General features: G+C 45.5%; 1 long non-coding RNA gene across 1 annotated transcript; it reads right to left on the reverse strand.

The window, feature by feature from the left end:
- Window positions 1-5,636: 5,636 nt before the first annotated feature.
- LOC143442241 (uncharacterized) lies at window positions 5,637-7,185 on the reverse strand. Its single transcript, XR_013110253.1, has 3 exons — window positions 7,062-7,185; window positions 6,769-6,901; window positions 5,637-5,981 (listed from the first exon to the last, which is right to left on the reverse strand). It is a non-coding gene; the product is annotated as an uncharacterized LOC143442241 (long non-coding RNA).
- Between the last annotated feature and the right edge of the window lie 1,440 nt (window positions 7,186-8,625).

Raw genomic sequence — 8,625 nt, forward strand, 5'->3', positions numbered from 1 at the left:
CCTATAACTTGGAATTGTAAACCACATAAACCCTTTCCTCTCTCTGTTTTTCTCAGGGTGTTTCATCACAATAACAGAAATGAAGCTAAAACAGATAAGAAGCTTCAATTGTGAGGGTTTGCCTTGATAAACCATTCATTCATGCATACATGTGTTTACACATTTGTTTCACACCTACATACAGAAACACAACTATATGGCAAGTTCTGATTTGAATACCTCATGTCTTCTATCACCAGAAACTTAAAGTCATATTTCAAATATACTTAATGCTCTTCATGACTCCATTTGGTGTGAAATTGTATTAAAATAAACAAAGTAAGTAAAAACAACTCAAAGTGTTCTCTGTGGAAGGCAGAGGTCCACATTTTCAGCATCAGCAAAATATCTGATTCCCTTCCTGTACCTCTCTTAATCTCCCCCAGGCTGTGGGTATAGATTAGTTAGCAGTGTGCTTGCCCAACATGCATGAAGCCCTGGGTTCAATACAATTACTACCTAATCAGACATGTTGGCACATACTAGGAATCCCAGCATTCAAGGGATGGAAGCAGGACGATCAAAAGCTCAAGGTCATTTTTGGCTACACAGTGAGTTCAAGACCAGCCTAGGACACATGATACTCTGTCAAAATAACTTTTTTTGTAAAAATATCTTTTCTGTGGTATTTTGGTTCATCATGGCAAATGTACCTGGCCTGTCATAGAAGAAACTGTCAGTCCCACTTCAGCAATAAGCATGCAGAAATCCAAAACATAATCCTCCCCCTAAAATAAGGTCTTTAAAAATACACAGATGGATTAGAAATCAAACTCAGGTATGCTCACAATGGATTACAAAGAGTGGGACCTGAACCTTGGCCCTGGGAGTTGGAAGGCTCAGAAGTAATTGTAAAGTCTCATATATTCTTTGTGAGGGAAGGAGGAAGGCAGGGATGGAGAGAAGGAGAGATGGAAATGGTGAAGGAAGGATAAAGAGGGGAGGGAAGGGAAAAGGAAGATGGAGCCCGATACACCATTGCCATGACCTGTAGCAAGTTTCCAGGGGCACCAGGTGAAGGCTAAATAATGCCACACACAAAATAGGGAAAAGGACTCCAGGCAACATATTTATACAAAAGTATGGAATGGGGGTGGTGGAAATATGAGTCAATGGTGTAAAAGCACTGATACTCTTCCAGAGGACCAAGGGTCAATTCCAAGCACCCACATGGAGACAAGCAACAATCTGTAACTCCAGTCTCAGGGTATCTGATGCCCTCCTCTGGCCTCCATGGATACAGCTTGCACATGCAGGCAAAACACCCATACACACAAAACAAATAATAATTTAAAAGTACATAGGCACTGGTATTAAACTAACTACAATAGTTTTTATGTCTAAATAACTATTCAATATGTATCTATGTGCACATGTATGTCCATAGATGTGTTTTTGAGTACGGAGAAAATAACTAGGGCAGCAGTTTTCCACCTGTGGGTCATGACCCCCTGGGGCTCACTTATCAGAGATTTATATTATGATTCATAACAGTAGAAAAATTACAATTATGAAATAGCGATGGTAATTTTATGGTTGTGGGTCACCGCGTTAAAGGGCCATAGCATTAAAAAGGTTGAGAACCACCCTGGGCTAGGAGAATACATAAAACTTGAACAAAGAATTAAGGATCAGAGCTAAGAAAGGTTTCTTTTTATCGTTTATCTTCTTGGACCGTGTTATTTTTTTCATGTTCTCATCTAGCTTTTCACACACATGCAAAACCCCCTCAAATGATTCCATATCTACTTACGTAAGTGAAGACATCATGTTCTATCAACCTCACACTACCGTCATGATGACTTTGAACGCCATCGTGATGACTTTGAACAAGACAAAACACATGGAGTGCTCCCTACACAGTGAGTTCTGCACAAGCACAGATTGTTATGATAATAATTCATCTGTTAAAGTAACAAACACGGGTCCCTGTCTCCTCTTCGCATCTTGATTGGCAGGTGTTGGCAGCACAGTAATAATCCCAAGCCAGGAGCATCCCGGCCCATTTGGGAGAGGTCCAGCTAGCGGTTCAGAGGGCCAAGTAAGGTGGTTAAATGCTAGGTCCTCTATCTCAGGCAGGCTCGATTTCCTCTTAAGGCTGTGAAAGCTACAGGCCTGTGCAATCTCCACATTCTTGAGTGACTTTTTTTTTTTTTTTGGTAACTGAAACATAATAATTAGCTAAGCCAGAACCAGAAATTTCTTCTCACAAAAGAGAGAATCTCATTTGGAGTCACTCTCCAAATACTGCTAAAGGTGCATGACCTGATGTTCAGTGGATTCTTTTTGTTCAGTTTCGTAGTCCAGTCTGAACCACTGCTTTCTGAAAGGCTCACCTGTAGACACACCTACCTGTTCCAGAATCTTCTCCCCAGTTAACAGGAAAAATAGCAGAGGAGGTTACTGTTCTGAAAACACAATTGGCCAGTCCAATTTGGTCCTGCAGACTGTTTCATTTTTATTTGTTTTATAAATATTTACTCAACAGCCACAAGGCGACTGGCACCATTTCACCATTTGGTCTGCGTGTCAGAAGGGCACAAGTAATGGCTTCTGCTTTGCACCAGGAAAAGCAGATACCTTGTACACGATCTCTTTTGTGATGAAAACAGGCACTCCGATGGAGACAGCTCCACAAAGGAGCCATTGCTGTCATCCGTGTCACAGGATTACATATCCAAAGCTCCAGGCCCTATCTCGAACCTGACACTGTCAGCTGACTGTGGCTGAGCTGTCCCAGACCATGTTTTCTTGGTAAGTTAAGCCTAAACTAGAAATCTGTGCAGAGACAAAGTCTGACATAGACTAAAAAGGAACCTTCTCACCAGGGCTACCCAAAACTCTGCCAGGCAGTTGCCCCAATGACATCAGGCAGTCATCTTACCAGCTGGCAACTGCAGGAGCCATGGAGGACACTGTTACCTTTCCACAGACCTCAGCATCCTGCCATGGCGTGCACAGTAGCAGATGGACAGAGGCGTTGTCTTATGGGGTCCCAGAGGCAAAGAGATCAAGACATCGCTCCCACGCTTGGATGTAAGCTACCAGGCAGAAGATCAGAGGTGGCAGGAAGGACTAACAAGCTGTAAGGCATACCCTGGGGCTCCAGGAGTGACTACGAACCTCCAGCTGCATGTTAAGGTGTTAGATCTTACAGTGCAAGTTGGGACTGAGTTTGTTTTGTTTTGTTTTGTTTTGAGGGTTACCTCAAGCTGGGTCCCAAGGATGAAGTGGCATCTCTCAGCTTAAAGAAAGGGAAGTTCAGAAAAAAAAAAAAAGTTGACAAAAAAAAAAAAAACAAAAACAAAAAAACAAAAACAAAAAAAAACCACCCTGAAGGTCAAGTGTACAGCAGCAAGCCTGGAAGATGAGGGACAGAATCCTAATTCTTCGATCCTGCTCTGCTGGGCTGGCCTCCCCATCGTTCAACTTTGAGCATATGGCTTGAGAGCCTCTGCTCAGATCTTTCTACCAGAATCCAGTGTGTGCCCAGGCTAAGGGTTGAGGGCAGCCCTGGAGCATCAGATACATACCAAATACATCAGCAGAGAGAACTGGCCAACAGACAATCCTTGGACTAGAAGGACTCACAAGATTGAGTCTGCACGATCGCTAGCCACCCACCTTCTCTGTCACCCCCAACATCTGCAGTGACTCTGCCCGGGAATCACCCCCACCCCAAGTCCTCTTGGGTTTTCTTTTGTTGTCATGCTCTTGCTTTAAAAGTTAAAACCAGCCAAAGTTTCACAAAACTAATGTTTAAAATTAATCTATCTCTTTTTTTTTTTCTCGTGTTTGCTGTGGGAAGAGCTCACATTTCACAACAACCTAAACCGCCCTTGCCTGGCATGGGAAGCCACAGAGGCACAGGAAAGCCAGCCCTATTTGGAAACCTTCCTAATAACTATGGGAACCTGTCAGATGCCCTGAGGCGGGGACAGGGGTTTAATTAAGTGCAGTGTCTGATGGCTCTGATTAGGGAACTGAGGACACAGTCACCAGGTGCCATTCAAGCTTCGATCTGCCCCTCTTGTGAAGGCTCAGTGAGGGTCTCTTTTAACTACAACAAACAGAAGGCTGTAATTACACAATGTCAGGCAGCAGCTAGGCGTGTTATTTTGGATTTCATGTTTTCCTGGAGAGTTCCACAGCCTAGAAGATGGAGAGCCTCCCCACTTGAGTAGTGGCTGTGTATTTAAAGTACTTGAGTCCCTGTGACACTCTATAACCCTAATTATACTCTTCGAGGCAAACAGAGAATCACCAGCCAAAACTCAGTGGCCTGTGCTTCATACAGCTGTGGGTGCCTTGTGTCGTCTCCCAGCATGGACTGTGTGGTCTAAACAGCAGGAATTTATTCTTTCACAATTTGGGGGAGCTAGAGGCTCAAGATCAAGGATATGGCAATATTGGCTCCTTCTGAGCCCGGTGAGGGAAACCTGTCCCATGCCCTGCTCCCCTGTCCCTGATGATTTCTCTTGGCTTGCACACACTTCACCCCATCTCTGTCTTCATTTTTACATTTATCTCCATATGTACTTATGCAAATATCCCTTCATGAAAAGCACAATTATCTTGGTGTAAGGGTTACATTAATGACCTCATCTTGACTTTTCCATCTCCAAAGACTGTGTTTCTAAGGTCATGGTCCCAGGGAATGAGAGTTAAGATTTCAGGGTTGTTCGAAATAATGCAAAACACACGTTGTACTGATTCTGTTTAAATCTTAGGTGGATGCTCCCTGTTGGAACTGGAACCTCTGTGGTTGGTTGGCATGGGATTGCAGAGTAGTTGCTGAGCTAAGTCCCTCTGTCAGTCCACCCAACATTACCCCCACCTCTCCCACCCATGCCATGCCGTTTCCATCTCAGTGAGCCTGCACAGCGATACTCAACTTCCTCTGGTTTTAAATTAACTAAACTGGGAGAGAACTCACCTTATTTCATCCCCACTTGCCCCCATGAACATGTGTTAGAGATTTATTTAACTCATTAACGAGGGAAGCAGCAAAATGTTATTAACAGATCAGAAGAACACCTCGTCAACGTGCCTATCAGAATAATCTGGGATGCTAAAATGAAGTCATAAATAAATGCAGAACAGTTGGTATCCAAGGTACAATAAGCAACCATTTCACCATTGGGCAAAATCCATTTGCATCTCTATGTGTCAGGATCATTTGCGTGACTTTCAGTTTCCAACAAGGTAAAATGTAAATAAATAAATAAATAAATAAATAAATAAATAGCTCAGAAAGCAATGAAGGTGGGGATAAGCCAGAAGGGTGTTCTGCACAGGCTTCCCAGCTGCTCAGATGCTCTGCACAGAGAGGGGCTGGCCTCTCTCAAGTTTCACAAACTATCAAGATATCTGTGGGGCCAGTGAGGTAGCCCAGTGCATAAAGACACTTGCCATTTAGCCTGACATCTGAGTCATCCCCAGAATCCACAAGGAAGGGGAAACTGACTCCTGCAAACTGTCTTTGGCTCCATATATCTGTGGGGAAAGGGGGGAGGCAGGGGGTTAATGTGTGTATGATGGGGATGGCAGGGCATTATGTGTGTATGGTATGTGTAGGGGGTAGGGGTGGGGGTAAGGGGAGGAGGAATGGGTGTGGGAGATATTGTAATGGTGTGGGGAGGAGAGGTGGGAAAGTGTAGTATGTGGGTATGTGGGGGTCTGGGGGATGGAAGTCTGGATGTGTGGGTGTGTGGATGCGACACATACTAAATAAATAGAAAAACAAGTTTTAGGAAGTATCCCCTCTGAGCTGGGCATGCTGATACTTGCCAGTAATCGAATTCTTGAAAGACTGCGGCAGGAGGATCTCATGTCTAAGTCCAGTGTGGGCCAACAGAGCAAGTTTCTGTCTCTAACAATCGTAGCAAAGCAAAAGTGGTTCCTTCCTCAACTCTGCTGGTGCTGCTCACAAGGCTTCAGATCTGGAAGACAGCACACGCCTCCTCAGGGGCTCCGGAGCTTTCTTATCACGCCTCAGAGGCCAGGCTTTTCCATGCATGCATCCTTTGACTGCTGTTCTGTTTTTTAGGGTTTCTCCCCCTCTCCCTCCCCCTCCCCTTCCCCTTCCCCGTCCCCTTCCCCTCCCCCTCTCCCTCCCCCTCTCCTCTCCTCTCCCTCTCCTCCCCCTCCCCCTCCCCTCCCCTTCATTCACTGCCTTTCTTCCCCTCCCCCACCCCCCAGGCTCCACTCTCTTCTATCCTTCAGGACACATTCAGGACTTCAGGACATCTCTCAGTCCCAGCTGGGCATGTTTCTAGGGTCATTTCAGGCCTAGAAGTTCACCAGTCTCCACGGCAACTTTTTTTCTGTCCTCTCTGAAGCGTCCACCACTTACCTTGACACCTAAGCTGAAGACTGACACCAGAGTCCTGAACTGTTCTCTTTCTTCCATTTGTATCTATTGCTCGTTTCCCTAACCTCAAATGTCAGCATGACTGTGAGGGTAAAGGGACATGATGACAACAGGATCTTCCATCCATGATGGGTGTAGGACTCCCATCCCCTACCCCCAACCCCCAACCCCCAACCCCCAACCCCCAACCCCATTCATAACACAGCCCCCTCTTGGAAACGTCCCTCACCCAATAGGCAATGACTAGTCTCCATGGGGATTAAAAAGTCTCATGTGTTCCTTTAATTTAGTACATGTTGAAGAGCGCTATGTGGCCTCAGAGATCCTGTGGGGTCAGAAGTGTTTGTGGCCACTACCTGAGAGTATAGCCTCTTCTGCCCAGTCCTGCCTCTTTGGCTCCACAACCAGGTGTTTTCAAGGCACTACCCAACAGAATTCTTGCATACCAGCCTTAGCGTCTCCAGGTCTCTACCCTTTAGGAATTCAATCCTGCAATGATAAGAGAATCAGATGGCCTTCATGTCTGAACATCTCCCAGGCCTTGGTTTTCTAAAACCTACAAGGAGTGCGTCTGCTTCAATAGTCACTGCCTTTCTTTCAAGCAACAACATTCTCACAGTTTCAGAATAAGGAGCAGAACGATAGATACCCAGAGAAGCAGAAACCAGCCCGTCACTGTCCCGATCACTGCCCAGGCTTCACAAATGCTCGCTCGGGTGTAGTTGCAAGAGACAAGTGAGCCAGCCTTAGAACTCAACTACAAAGAACAGGAGAGGGCCAGAGAGGGTGGCTCCCCCACTGCTTGGCTCTAGTACAAGGTCCAATGGCTAGGTGGGCGGGGACATGCCCTGATTGACATGAGATCATTTTCCCTCCATTTGTTGCCAGACTCCTGACACTGGATAGCCCTGGGAAAGGCTGGCTGCCCAGTTACATGCTCTCACTGGTCAGCATCATCCTTGGCTATCCCTCTAGATCTCACATAAGACCTAGGACTTATTCATCAGCAACCCGGCAATACTTGGCTCAGATAAGGCATTCCAGACACTGCCCAGGTCACTGCTCAGCAAGGCACAGAAACAAAGTCTTCTGTCTGTTGACTAGAGTGCAATGGGATACCTGGGTTAACTTGCTCAGTCACTACTTAAAGTGCAGAGCATCTCAGGATATGTAGAGCCCAAAAATACTGATGGGATGGCAACACCACACACACACACACACACACACACACACACACACACACACACACACAAAACACGCTTCCTATGGACACTTTTGCCCCTTCAATTCCAACAAAACACAAACAATTCAAGCTTATAGAGAATCTGTTCATTGTGAGGAGACGTTGGGTAAATTAAATACTCCTAGACTCAACTTTTTCACCTGTAAAATAGGAATAAATGTTAGTGTGGGTACCACAGTTATTCTAAAAGCCAAACCCCAAATATCTTAGTGTCTTACCACAAGAGGAGCTTGTAGTGCTTCCCACTAAGTAGAAGCCGTACCCTAAGTTTGCAGCTTTTACTAGTGCATGCCTATCTACCCAGATGGGGAAGGAGAAAAGAGCATAGAGGGTCTACCATGGAAGGGTTGATTTAGCCAGGACTACACCATTGTAGCCAAAATAATAATGGCAATAATGCCACTATGCTTAACTGCAAAGCAGCCTACTAAGGAGAGTTTTGCTATGTGCCCAGAATGAGGAATGCATTTGTAAGAAGGTGGCCAGTCCCTTCCCAGGATGATGTGTTATAGCACTGTTGGACTGGATAGCATGGTAAGTGTGCATCTCTCAGTTGCTGGCAGAGCAGGAAGTGGGCTTTGGTTCCGAGTAAGATGGAGGGAGAGGGTGGGTTCTTCAGCAGTGCTGCAGACTTTCTCCACCTGCTACTCTTGGACAGTTCTGTTCCTGGGGCGAGTCTCAGCGTTCTTTGGGGGCAATTCTCGGGGTTCTCTGGTACTGCAATGTCCAGACTCTTTGTTTCGTGGACAGTCTAACAAAACGCAGAAAAACAAAATGAAAACATAACTTGTTCAAAGGTGAGAGTAAAGGCGTACAGTGTACTCCACAGAATGGAGAAGACTCAAGTAAGTCCATGACTGGCATAACTTCTGTGAGTCTGGGCAGAGGAGAAGACCTAGTACCCAAGGACATGAACGGGATGGGTCCTTATCCTGATTGACAGATAGACCCTTATATGTAACTTCATATT

Source organism: Arvicanthis niloticus, chromosome 5, assembly GCF_011762505.2.
Source record: "Arvicanthis niloticus isolate mArvNil1 chromosome 5, mArvNil1.pat.X, whole genome shotgun sequence".
NCBI classification, from domain to species: domain Eukaryota; kingdom Metazoa; phylum Chordata; class Mammalia; order Rodentia; family Muridae; genus Arvicanthis; species Arvicanthis niloticus.